We start from the raw sequence: 14,179 nt of genomic DNA, 5'->3' as shown, positions 1-14,179 counted from the left end.
TTTGTACTCAGAGATCCTGCAAGGAGAAGGCATCCCCCACTTGTGGCTCTGATACTGTCCTTGCCTCAGAGTCCCTGGCAGCAGCTAGGTCTTCTGTTGGGGGGGGGAGGGAGGGCCTCTTGGAGCCATGCTGTGCTGCCAGAAGGGTCCTGGCCCCAGCCCCCTGGAGCCCTGGGGCCACTCACCAGCCTGGGCAGCAAGGTGGAGGGGCACGGCTGTAGCGCCTCCAGGGTTTAACTCTCTCCTGGCACAGGGTAGGGGCCATGGCCCTGCCACTCTCCCGCTGGGGCTGGGCCGGGAGGACTGAGCAGGAGCAAAGGCACAAGCCTGTCATCCAGGATCACCATTCTGCTGCGGCCCTGCCCGCCTGTGCCTCAGAGATGCTGTCCTGATCAAAGGCCCGCCCCTCTCCCTTCCACGTGCCCCCAGGAGTGAGCGGGGGAGGGCCAGGCAAGGTCGCCAGTTCCAGACTGTCAGGAGGACCTGTGAAGTGGAGTCAGAGGTCCCCGATCCCTAGGTGGGAAAACTGCGGCATGAAGCCACAGGCAAGTGCGAGGCAGACACAGCGCCGGAACTCATGTCTCTAGGCCCTAGGCTGGGGCCGGAACCGGGTGTGCAGTTCTCTCCGGAGAAGATCTGTACCTTCGGGGGGCTCAGGCCCGAAACAGTGGTAGGTGGAAGGAGAGAGTAGGGCTGGCTTTTCCAAAAGGCAGCATTTACAGACTATGGGGAGGTGGGGACGCACGCACACGGAGACTCCCAGACACGGTGTTCCCGTGTGCACAGGGACCCTCCACCTGGAGCTGAGGTCCCAGGGGGCTGGCAAACGTCCCCAGGCTTGCCCTCAGGGTGGGGACACCTGGGCCAGTCCCCACAAGCTGACAGGACTCTCTGAGATGAGATTTCTGGGGAGGGGTTTCACCTCCACCCCTCAAAAAACGAGAGGAGGCTTCCACCCAGAGAGAGAGAGGGGACGGCCGCGACGTTCAGGGACCCTGGGCAGCCCTCGCGCTTCCCTGCAGCCCCGCCTTGGTGTCTGGACGCCCTGCAGTCAGCCTCACGGTGCTGCCCCACTGGGGAGGCCCCTCTGGTGGGAGATGTGGCCTCTTCCCACCTGGGGGCAGGGGCAGGGTCTATGCCCGGGCAGTGGGGAGAGAAAAGTTGCAAAGATGGCAGGGGCTTGCCAGGTGTGTGGCTGTCAGGAGGCGCTAGGCTGAGTAGGAAGGCCAGGGAGAGGCTGCTCTCCCAACCTAGCCTGGGCCTCTTGAGGTGTGTCTGGCCGTGTCCCTGTGGAGGAGCAGCCTGCTCTGTCCTCACCGTCACCTGGCTTGAGCCCCTCCCTAATGCTTACTGGTGGGAGGGGATCACCTGGACCCCTCCCCACAGCCAGGCCTGGGGAGGGGCATGTGGGGCCCACTGGAGGCCAGGTCACATGACACAGAGACTCAGTCCCACTGGCCCTCTCACCCCGTCTGTCCCTTCAAGGGCCAGCTTAAACCCCAATTCCTTGAAGCCTTCCCCAACCATCGTCCTCCCCCTTAAACTGGGGTGCACTGTGTGGCCTCCCCCAGGGCCTCCCATCCTGCCCCTGCCATGGGCACCCGGGCCCGGTGTGCGGGACACACGAAGGGTACATAGGTGCTGTCTCCACTCCTGACCCAGCACCTCCCTCGGGGCTGCACAGACTGAAGGTCTCCACCAGCGCACCTGGGCACCCGCGTGCAGGAATCCACCTGGCTGCAACGGGCCTTGGGGTCACCTGCCCAGTATCCCCCCAGCCCCATCCTCTTCCTGCTCAGCCCCAGTGCTGTGGAGTGCACCACCTGCCACCTCCCTGGACGCTGGCGTTGAGAGGCCTGGGGTCAAATGTGCCCCTGTGGCCTCCCCTCAGTCTGGCCACAGGGTCTGCTAAGTGACGCAGGAGGGACAGAGAGAGCAGAGGCAATGCAGGTGACGGGGCCCTGGCTGCCCTCCACTGGGCCTCGGGCTCCCCACCAGTCCCAAGGGGCTGGGCGCCCTGGGCCCCAGCGCTACTCCTTGACTGACTGGCCGAGAAGAGGGAGAAGAGGGGAGGGGAGCGCTTGGGCAGGGGAGGAGAGGGAGAGGCGGGAGAAGTCCATCCGGGGCAGCAGGGGACTGCTGGGGGCTGTGGCCTGGCAAGGGCTGGGCGTTACCCGGCTTGGGGGATACTAGACGGAGGCCTCAAGTGGGGCATTGGGCCCAAACCAGAGGCTGGGTCTGGAACCTTCTGAAGGGCTTACTGATAGGAACGGGCGCCTTGGGCCCTGGGCGGCGTGGGCTGTGTGTGGGGGGTAGGCTTGTGCTAGGGAAGCCGCCGATAACCGAGGCGTCAGTGGCCGCGCCGGCCTGCTGTCCTGCCCGACTTTCGGGTGCAGAGCTCCTCATCCTCAAACAAATGACTCCCGAAAGAGCCAGGATGGTGGGCCTGTAACAATAGCCACAGATTCATGAAAACAAGGCCTCCAAAGTTTAACCCCGGAGAGAGAGGGAGCCTGGGGCCCCAGCTGCTTACCCCGAGCCTCTCTCTGCAGGAAGGTCTCTCGGCCTGATTCCGGGCACCTCGCGCTGGCCCACGGGCCGTGGCCCACTCCTGACAGCCCCCTCAGGCCGCTGGCGTGGCCAGGACTCCCTCTGCACCTCCGGAGGGAGGCTCCCGCTTCCCCTGTTCACTCCCGATGGGAGGGGTCGGCAACGCCCCCTGCAGCCCTGGGTGGGGCCTGCTTCCCAGCTTGGGTCACGGCCAAGGCAGGGGAGGCCAGGCCCCTTGGACGTCCACACGCAGCTCCTCGCCTCGCTGCCCCTGGGCCCGCACGGCGTGTTCGCTGGGAAGCGGCTGCACACCCCCCACGGCCTCCCTGCATCCCAGGGCCGAGTCACACAGGCGGCACCTGCGGCAGGCCTGGCCAGGGCCTGCTCGGCTGGCCACAGAGCGCCAGGCGCTGCCCGCGCCCCGGGAACCTCGCCGAGGCCTGTGCTCGCGGCTCAGGAGAGCAGCCAGGTCCTGGGACCCAAGGGTGCATGTGACTCACGCCACCCCGAAAGTCGGAGCAGAACTCGCTGAGTAGGATGAGAAAGTCCTAGAAAAGTTCAAATAACAAAACTCAACGCGTGGAAAGCAGAGGCAGCAGGTATGGGTTCTGGACCCCATTTACCCTCATTATGTGAAATCGCTTTTCTTTAAAAAATTTTTTTCAAAATCAAATTTAATATGCTTTGAGCCCCCCAGCTACCAGGTGGGAAATTCAACGTCTTGAGTCATTCACTCCCACCCTGGAGGCCTTAAAAGACCCAGAACATCAGAGAGGGGGCCTGCGGTCTTCAGTCTCCCCCGGTCACCATGCACAGGCTCATCGACTGACCCTCCAAGAGTGGTGTCTCCACTTCCCGCAAAGCTTGAACACAAGGATACCACACAGCCGTGTGCCGCGAGGTTTGCCCCCTCCCCAGGGCACTGCCAGGATCAGGACACTGTCCTTGCCACCAGCAGAGCCATAGCCACCACCTCCCCAGTCAGGGATGCTCTCCCTGCCTCCCCCACCTCCTACTGACTCGCTGCTTCCCTCTTCCTCGATGGGGCAAACATCTGACACCTTGCCACGTGCCTGGGTTCGTGGAAGCCACTTTGGATTCTGGCCCTTGGGGTGGGGACCACAGGTACCCCCCAGGAACAGGGAAGAGAAGAAGACCCAGCAGGGGGTACGAATGATAATGACACTAGCTAGCTTCTCGCACACCTAGCCACGTGCCAGGCCCTGTCCTCAATGCCATACCAACGTAACCCATCCAATCCTCACAGTGGCTCTAGCGGGGGGCGAAGGGCAAGCTGAGGCACAGAGAGGCCAGGTGACTGGCCCCAGTTCCCTCGGCTAGGGAATGAGGGAGCCGGGACTCAAACACAGGCACATTTCCGGAGGCGGGGCCGTGGCTTCCTACAGATCCTCAAGGGCGCTGGGCGCAGACAAGAAGCCACAGGCCTGCGCTCGGACATGACACAGAGGCTGAGCACCGTCCAAACCTTCACTCCTCCCCCCATGAGCTCTCTAGAATCGTGCCCGGGCCCTGGAAACAACAGCTCAAAACGGGGATGGGCAAGGAGAAGCATAATTCCTCCCAGAAGTAGTATAATTCAGACCTAGAATGTTCTTTATGGGTGGGGGAGTACGCACATTGAAATAGATAAACCATCAGCTAGTCAATAAAATATTAATACAAAATATGAGATTGGAAGGGAATATGAATACAGCCGTGGTGGTGACTTTTGAAATTTAAAGAGACTAGTACGTGCTTGTAAGTTGGAGTGTTTCAGCATTAAATAAAACTTTTCTAGGAATATATTTCTAAATTGCCAAAATTGTGCAACAAGTGAAAACTGCAAAAAAACCAATTACCACAGAAGAAACTTTAAAATTATCATCTCTAAAAGAGACACCAGACCTAGAGAGTTTTACCATGAGTTCTTTCAAACTGGAAGAACAGAATTTCTATGTTATTTAAACTCTTCCAGAGCATATGGGGGAAATGCTGAATTGATTTTGTGCTTCTGAATCGATTTGATGAAGCTAACATAATCCTGACGCCAAAATCTGACAAAGACTGCCATCCTGTCCCACCCAACCTCACGTTGATAACCACAGACTGATTTTACTCCTGCTACATATACAGAAGTCCTGGATACAATGCCGGCACATGGAATCCTATACCATTGCCAACACCGGTTGTCAAATGCAGCCGGTGTTTGGCCTGCTTTCTTCTACCCTAATCTGTGCTACGGCAAAACTGGAACTCGGTATCCTGGTCCAGGCAATTTGGACACAGCATTCACTTGGGTGGTCCTAAATGCCCCTCTCAGGAAGCAGAGAGAGTAAAATGAAGCAGGTGGGCGAAGCTTGCAAAAACACAAAAAGGCTACGGCTTGGATGACTGCGGCTTGCTAGCAATGTGGTTAGCCAGAATATCCTGTTAGGTTGGTAAGTTGTCATTTCTCTTCCTTTTTGAGAAGTTCTTAAGTGTTTTTTGTGTTTTTTTTTTTAATTAATAGATGGTTACCTTTTCTGCCTTCTCCCTGAAAACTGGGGGACAGTGCTTGTGGTGCCCTGTGCAACCAAATCTTGGGCCCGAAGAACTCGGTCCAGCTGGCAGTGCATCCACGCCAGATAAGAGAAAGTGACCTGGGCCTCTGGCTGGGGTCCCGGCAACCTGGGTGCTCCTCGGCCGGGGACAGACGGGCACTGCACCTGGCGTCCACATGGGGAATGGGACTCTGTTTCCCTTAGACTCTATTTCAGGGATAGGTGACATCAGATGCCACCTCCTTTCTGATTCACAGCCATTGTCTATTTCACTTCTTCACTGTAATTCGGGTATATTGAGGACGAGTTTGCGTACAGTGAAATTCACCCTTTTTAGGTGTGCAATCTCATGAGTTTTGACAAATATGTGCAGTGATATAAATACTCCTACAATCAAGATGTAGACTACTTCCGTCACCCTTAAAAGTCCCCTCATGCCTCTTTTTCGTCAATTTCCTTCCCCTCCACTCCCAGCCCCTGGCGACCACCACGCTATGCGCCTTTTCTAGACTCTCACATAAATAGAATTATACAGTATGTAGCCTTTTTGTATCCGGCTTGTTTCACTTAACATAATGCTTTTTTTAATTTAAGTTTTATTTTTAATTGTAAATTGACAAATTATAGTTGTGTATGGTTATGTAGCACAGAGCAATAGTATGATTTATGAATTCGATGTGAAATGATTAAATCAAGCTAACTGACATATCCATTGCTTCAAATACTGTACTTATTTTTTGTGGTAAGAATATTTGAAATTTATTCTTTGGTGATTTTGAAATGTGCAATACATTATTTACTATTATTTACCATTCTGTGCACTGTATCTTAAAGAAAAAAACCTTATTCCTTCTATCTAGGTAACATAATGCTTCTGAGGTCGATCCATGTTGTGTTATCAGTGTTTTGCTCCCTCCTCTTGCTAAGTGGTACTCCATTGCACCGACTTGCCAGAATTTGGTTTTTCATTTATTGTTAGATGAATATTTGAATTGTTTCTAGTTTGGGGCCATTATGGGGAAAACTGCTGTAAACATTCACACACAGGTCTTTGTGTGGACGTATATTTTCATTTTTCTTGAGTAAATCCCCAGGAATGAAGTTACTGAGTCATATAAGTGTACGTTTAATTGTATGAGAAACTGCCAAAAGGTTTTTCAAAGTGGCTATTGTCCTACATGCTTACCAGACACACTGTCTCATCTTTTTACAGCCATTTGAGTAGGTACAGTGGTACAGTCCTTCCTCGGTACCTGAGGGGGGTGGTTCCAGGACCCCTGTGGATGCTGAAATCAGAGGATGCTCAAGTCCCTTATATACAATGGCGTAGTATGTGCAGGTAACCCACACACATCCTCCTTTAAATCATCTCTAGATTATTTATAATGCCAAATATAATGTAAGTGCTGTGTAAATAATTATTATACTGCATTGGTTTTTGTTTGTATTGTTTTTGTTGTTGTATTGCTCTTTTTATTTTGTTTTCAAATATTTCGGATCTGCATTTGCATTGTGGTTGCTCGAATCCGTGGCCATGGAACCCGTAGGTACGGAGAGCCACGCATTTCACTGTGGTTTTACTTTTCGTTTCCCCAATGACTAATGATGCTGAGCATCTGTTCTGTGCTTGTCTGCCGTCGTAGCTCTTTGACGAAGTTTCCATTCAAATCCTTTGCCCATTTCTAGTTGGCCTGCTCGTCGTGTTATTGAGTCAGAAGAGTTCTTTATCTCTTCTAGATACAAGTCCTTTATCCATTACATGTTTTGCAAATATTTTCTCCCAATCTGTGGTTTGTCTTTTCATTTTCTTACTAGTATCTTTTGAAGAGCAGAAGTTTTTAATTTTGGTAAGAGCCAATTTATCAGTTTTTTTTTCTTTTATGGGTTGTGCTTTTTGTCCTATCTAAAAAATCTTTACTTAAACGAGGTCACAATGATATTCTATAAGCACTGCTTTAAATTGTGTCCAAAAATCTTGATATGTTGTATTTTTATTTTCATTTAATTAAAATATTTCTAATTATCCTCATGGTTTCTTCCTTGAGCCATAAATTATTTAAAAGTATGTTGTTTGATTTCCAAATATTTGAGGATTTTCCAGATATCTTTCTGTTATTGAGTTATAGTTTAATTTCATTATGGTGAGAGAACATACTTTGCATGATTTCGATTATTTTTAACTTGTTAAGATTTTGTTTTAGGGCTCAGAACATGGTCTATCTTGGTGAAGTTCCACATACACTCAAAAAGAATGTGTATTCTGCTGTCATTGAGTGGAGTGTCCCATAAATGACAATCAGATCAAGTGGGTTAATAGGGTTATTAAAGTTATGATATCCAGACTGATTTTCTGTGTTGTACTCCTACAAAATTCCTGCAAGGAACGGATTTGTCTATTTCTCCTTTGGGTTCTGTCAGTCTTGGTTGCACGTGTCCTGAGACTCTGTCCTCCAGCGCACACGCCTTGAGAGCTGTCACGTCCGCTTGACGAATGGACCTCTCTGTGTACCGTTCTTTTTTCCTGGAAACATTCTCGGTTCCAAAGTCTACTTCGTCTGATGTTAGTACAGGCACTCGAGCTTTCTTCTGATGAGTGCTTGCCTGGCCTGTCTTTTTTCCACTCCTTTGCTTTTAGCCTATCTAGGTCTTTAGATGTAAGGTGAGTTTCATTTCAAACACCCCAGGTTTCTCGGCCCTGCCCACTCGCACCGAGGGCCTCTGTGCTCCTGCTCACCCCCCACCCCCGCCGCCGTGCTGGGTGTGGTTGCCGCCTGTCAGCCTCTCGGTGCAGGCAGTTTGTGGCTGTGTGTTACCGTGTGCGGGGCGCTAGGGTGTTGCGTGGTTCTCCTGGCCCAGCCTCCACAAAGCCTGTGTACCAGGATGTCAGAACGTGTGGCCTTCGAAGTCTCCTGCCCCTCGCCCTGTGCCTTCTATCTCTGGTGAGTCTAGAACGGGAGAGCGTGTCCTGCCCCTCCCACAGGGCAGGTGCTGTTCGCTTTGGACCTGCCCCAGAAGCAGTGGGTCTTTGTTTCTGCCTTTCCCGGAGCAGCCCTGGCCCTTCCGCATGGTTTTGTCCAAGAGAATCCTCCTGAGGAAGCAGGTGGTGGTTCCCGCCACAGCAACCAGCCTCTCTGCCTGCTTGTGCCACCAGCGAGGGCGAGGGTGTCTCTCCCCTCTCCCCCTCTGCCTCCAGTCTTCGGCAGTGAAGGCCTGTGGACAAACGCTAAGGCGGGTGGGGGACTCTCTCCCGCCCCCCACATGCTCTGCCCAAGGCAAAACAGTTGGTCCTGCCCCTCCTTAGAGGGGCTTGTCACTCTTTGGAATTCAGATCTCTCGGTGCCTACCACCTAAGCTCTCTGATGGGTTTAAGGAATTCTGGTGGTGTTTTTGCAAATTATTTGGCTTTTTCTTATTGTTAGACTGAGAGTGACATTCTCTCGTGGCTTTCTGCGTCCTAAGAGGAAGTGAAAATCCTCCCTTCGCCGTTAAGCGTACGCAGCACACAGGGGTTTCCCCACCCGCAGGCCTCGGCGACCCTCGCGCCCTGTGCGCGGCGTCCTGTTGTGCAGGGCCTGGTGGTCTATCTCGCTTCTCCCGCAGTCGGAGCTGTGTCTGCCGCCACTCCCGTGGCTGACGTTTACCAGGCCTCGCTGCGTCCCGGCACGGTTCCAGTGTGCCGGCTCATTTAGAAGCATCCCTGACTCCTCTTTCCCTCACCCCCACACCCAGTTTTTCAGTAATCCTGTGGGCTCTACCCTCAAAATATAACCCATTCTTTTCAAAACTGAAAATGGACTTAGGACCACCAATTGCGCTCCGGTGCATTCGTCCCAGAGAAGTGAAAACTTATTTTCGCAATGGAACTTGCCCACAAATGTTCATAGCAGCCTAATTTATAATAGCCCCAAACCAGAAAATACTCGCAGACTGCGGTACATCAGTATGCCACAGAATACTACTCGGCAATAAAAAAGAGTGAACTATTGATACAGGCAACAACTTGGACGAACTTTTGCTGAGTGAAAAAGCCAACCTTGGAAGCGCATATGCTGCGTGATTCCGTTCGAGTACCGGGTCCCCAGGTTACCCACACTTCTGCCCTGCTGACGCCGAATTTGGAGGTTCCCCTGGCCCCCATCCCTCAGGTTTGATAATTTGCTAGAATGGCTCACGGAACGCAGGAAAACATGTTGCTTACTATTGCTAGTTTACTGTAAAGGGTACGAGTCAGAAACAGGCAGATGGAAGAGACACACAGGACAGAGGGAGGGGACGGCGGGACGGAGCTTCCTTGCCTGCTCTGGGCACCACCCCTCCCGCGTCTCCGTGTGTGCAGCCCCCTGGAAGCTCTCCAAACCCCGTCCCCGTTGTTTAGGGCTTTCATGGAGGTTCCATTACGCAGGCACGACTGATTAAATCCTTGGTCATTGGTGGCTGAGCTCAGTCTCCGGCCCCCTTCCCTCCCTGCAGGTCAGGGAGTGCGGCTGAAAGTTCAACCTCTAATCTCCAATCTAGGCTTAGTCACGCTGGTGACTAGCCTGTGTCTGGAAGCTATCTAGGGTCCCACTAATAGTCCCCTCATTGGCTAACACTCAGATATGACTGAAAGGGGCTTGGTACGAATAGTAAAAGACACTACTATCACTTAGGAGCTCTGTGCTGGAACCAGGGACAAAGACCAAATATATTTTACCCATTACATACACAATTTCCCGTTTCCCACAGCTACACACAAACACACAAATAAGTGCTCGTATAACCGTTGAAATCCGAATAAACCGTAGGTTGTGCCAATGTCAATTTCTTGGTTTTGGTATTGTGCTGTGGTTACATGGGATGTTGGCATGGGGGGTAGCTAGCATAGGGGTGCATGGGACTTGCACATTCCTTTGCAACCTCCTATGACTCCATAATTATTCCAAAATAAAAAATGTAAAATACACATAACCAAAATCCCGCTCCTGGGCGGCATGGTCCACGTCATTATTATCTCTTGCCCAGATTGTTGCAACAGCCTCTTAATGGGTCTTCCTGCTTTACACACAGCCTGTTCTCAACAGAGCAGCTTTGTAAGATGGGAGACGGATCCTGTCATTTGTGGAAAGAAACGAAGACCAATCAAATGAGAAATGCAAATGCTGTTTATTCAGAGTTTGCTACAGCGAGGGAGTGGGCCACCATTACTTTTGCTTTTGCAAAGACTCGAAGACAGACCAAAGGGTGGGAAAGCCCTATAGTGGGAAACAGGGAAGTCTTCGGGGGCGTCCGACTGGAGGCTATTGGCATGGGAGGCTGAAGGTGGGTAATCAAGAGGAGCACCCTGCTGAGACTGGTTGGGGGTGGGGTGCACATTTGGCTCTCTCTGGTTGGCCCTAAGTTAGAAGCAGGGACAAAAATGAGAGCTGTCAGTTTTTAATCCAGCCCTGGCCATTTGGGACTGATTGTTACAGAAGCTATTGTTTTGCTTCCTGGATGGTTGCTGGAGACCATAATCAGGCTTCCCTCAAGTGTGACTGAGAGCAGGCTGCTTCCTGGGCTTTGTCTTTGATAAAGGGCTGGTTTCCTGGGCGGGTTGCTGCAGGGGATGCGTGAGAGCCCTAGTTTACACATGGTCTGGCCACCGTGCATTTGTGTTCAGCCCCTCACATTCCTCTGCTCAGAACCCTGCGGTGGCTGCCTGCTGCAAACATCCTGCCAGTGGCCCACCAGGCCCTACACGAGCTGGTCCCCCTTCCCCTCTGGCCTTGTCTTCTGCCACTCCCCCCCTCTCTCCACCCCAGCCACACTGGCCTCCTCGCTGCTCCGGACCACGCCAGGCCCTCTCCCAAGGCACTGACGGCCTTCTAACACACTGTATGCCTTTCTTGTTTTCCATGCTTCTTGTTCACGTCTAGCTCTCCGGCTGGAATGTACGTTCCACAGGACAGGGCTCTTGGGTTTGTTCACTACTGTTTCCCCAGCACCTCCGACACTGCCTTGCCCAGCACATAGGGAGTGCCCAGGAAAACGTTTGCGAACGAATGAGTAAGTGAGTATGTCTGTGCAGATACATTTACCAACGTCTACTCTTTTCCACTGGGTGCCTGGAGTTCACCAGATACTGCGCTAAATGAGTTCATCTTTTGCCCCATTTTTATTCTTTGGCTTTCCTATGGGTAGGTATTATCAGGGCCACATTTTTTTTCAGGTGAGGTTGTCCCAAGGGGCATGTCCAGAACCTTGAGCTTCTCAGGGACCTACATAAATGTTTAAAACCCTGTGAAAAATCCTGCCTCCAAAGTGCAAAAATTGTAGAATAATCCAAATTTAATAAATGTTTAATCAAATGCCTTCAAAGTGTCATCAATTGTTAATTTATGTCATTAATTCTATATCAGCCTCTTTAATTATTAAATGTAGTGTTCGTAAGAATTTCATTACATTTAGAAAAGAATTTATAGATTAGATGCTTTTTAACTCTTTGAGTACAGTCATGTGTGGCTTGACCATGGGGATACCTTCTGAGAAACGCGTCCTTACGCGATTTCATCGTTATGCAGTTACACAAACCTAGGTGGTGTAGCCTACTGCACACGTAGGCCGTATGGTACGGCCTCCTGCTCCTAGGCTGCAACCTGTACAGCATGTTGCTATGTTGAATACTGTAGGCAGTTGTAACACGATGCTAAGTCTTTGTGTGTCTAAACAAATCTAAGCATAGAAAAGGTACAGCGAAAATACAGTGAAAAGATGAAAAATGGTACACCTGTGCAGGGTGCTTACCATGAACGCAGCTTGCAGGACCGAAAGTGGTTCTGGGTGAGTCAGCGAGTGAGCGGCGAGCAAACCTGAAGGCAAGGACGCTGCCATAGCCTTCATAAACACCGTACGCTTAGGCTGCACTAAATTCATTTTAAAAGTTTTTTCTTCTATAGTATATTAACCTTAGCTTACTGTAAGTTTATAAACTTAACTTTTAAAAAAATTTTTGATTCTTTTGTAATAACACTTAGCTTAAAACACAAATACATTGTACAGCTGTACAAAAGTATTTTCTTTCTTTGTGTCCTTATTCAATAAGCTTTTTTGTTTTTAATTTTTTTTTTTACTTTTATAACCTTTTTGTTAGAAACTAAGACACAAACACACACATTAGCCTAGGCCCACGTGGGGTCGGGACCATCAGTATCACTGTCCTCCAGCTCCACATCTTGTCCCACCGAAGCTCTTCAGGGGCAACAACACGCATGGGGCTGTCATCTCCCGCGATAACCGCGCCTTCTTCTGGATACCGCCTGAAGGACCTGCCTGAGGCTCTCCTTGAGGAGGTGTCAGTCTTTTCAGAAATATGTCCATGGTGCTTTGCTCGGTTCATTTCTTTTTCAAATCTTAGATTTGCATGAGTAGCGCGTTGCACTATGACGTTAGGATGGCTACGACGTCACCAGGTGACAGGAATTTTTCGGCTCCATTATAACCCTATGGGACCACTGTCGTATATGCGGTCCATCCTTGACCCGAAACATCATTATCTGGGGCATGACTGTGCTTGAACAATGCAAACGAGCACCCAAGGAGGGCTGAGAACTCATGGGTAATTGTACCATAAATGAATTACTCTTAGCCAAATAATTTCCAGAGCAAGCATACAAAAATCATTTCATACTATCTTACAGTAATGTTATATTTAATGTAAGAATTCTGTGCATTTTAATATTTGATAACATGTGGGAAAGAATCTTCAAAAGTAATAGCACCTGGTCCTAGGAAGGTCTTAAAATGCCTCATTTTACAGATTTAACCCCATGATCCGGCCACCCTAGTCAGCCTCCCCCAGTTCCTCCTGGCCAAAGCCTCTCTTCCCTCCCTACCCCCCACCCGCCAAGCCCACCCGGACCAGGTACAACAGGGACGTTCGTGTGTATATTGGAAAGGTCAGGCAAGGAGAACGTTCCCTGGCTCCTCTCTTCCCTTTCAGCCCACTATAGTAGCCGGCTGCCTCCAGGACCCCTCCCAGCCCTGGAAAGCCACCTCGGGTAGAATGAGGGAACCAGCTATCTCCCATGTTGCCACCAGATGGCGCCACAAGCTTGGGACTGGGCTTCTGTGGGTTCCCTTCAGGGAAACAGGGGACTCAGACCTGGGAGCCTTGTCTCAGGGAGGCCTCTGGGTGCCCCTCCCCTGGCTTCTTCTCCTTGGGGTGACTCTGGCCCCTCCGAGGTGACCCACGTGGCTTTGATTTCACCGCTGTGGCAGGCACAGTGGTTTGGGTGCCCATGGGGGGAGCCTCAGGGCTTTCTTGGGCCGCTTTCTCACACCCAGCATGAAGGCCAAGGTTGGGATGGAGGCTGAAAGGGGGGCACAGCTCCCTGACCCCAGAACAATGCTGAGAGCACCTCGCCATCCTTCCCACCCACAGGCACCAGCCGTGCCGCCGTCTCTGCCTCTCCTGTGTTCCCCGTGGTCCTGTGCTTCGTCTGTCTCTGTCTCTCCCCAGTGTGACCTGCTCCCCCTGCCAGTCCTCTGTTCCTGTCTCTGGTTGCTTTGTCTTTCTTTGTTTACTTTCCTCCCTCTGCTCTCTCCCCACTCCCCTGTCCTTCCCTCCGTCCCTCCCTCCTTTTAGCTTCCTCCGCACCTAAGCCTTCATCTTATTCAACAAGTTAATTTTAAAAGCCAGGTGCTGGTGCCTCGTACACAGCAGACACTGTGCCAGGCTCTGTCGAGTCGATGACAGCAAACCGGCCTCCCAACCCGGAGAAGCCGCTCCAGCAGAGGGGATCTGTGGTGGGCAGACCCTCAGGGCCGGAAGGGTCTCTTTTATGTTCACCCCCCACCCCCACATACACACACACTCCTGGCTGAGTGGGGAGGCTCTGGGGCAGTAGGGGTAGGGACTGTGTCCCCCTCTGCCTCACGCACCCCCATGCAGTGGAGTCAGCCTTAGCAGAGCAGCTGGAAGCCCCAGGATCTTGAGACCCTTTGTTCTAACCCAGTTCCACTTCCCCACAGTCATGGGCTGCAAGCCTTGAGACACATTCAGGAACTAGCTATGCCCAGATTCCTCTAGGAAGGTCTGCTCTGGGCCCCAGTCTTCCCATCTGTGCAATGGG

This window comes from Propithecus coquereli, unplaced genomic scaffold (assembly GCF_000956105.1).
Source record: "Propithecus coquereli isolate 6110/MARCELLA unplaced genomic scaffold, Pcoq_1.0 Scaffold155, whole genome shotgun sequence".
In the NCBI taxonomy this organism is placed as follows: domain Eukaryota; kingdom Metazoa; phylum Chordata; class Mammalia; order Primates; family Indriidae; genus Propithecus; species Propithecus coquereli.
The sequence above is the reverse complement of the archived record's forward strand: the minus strand, read 5'-3'. Positions refer to the sequence as shown.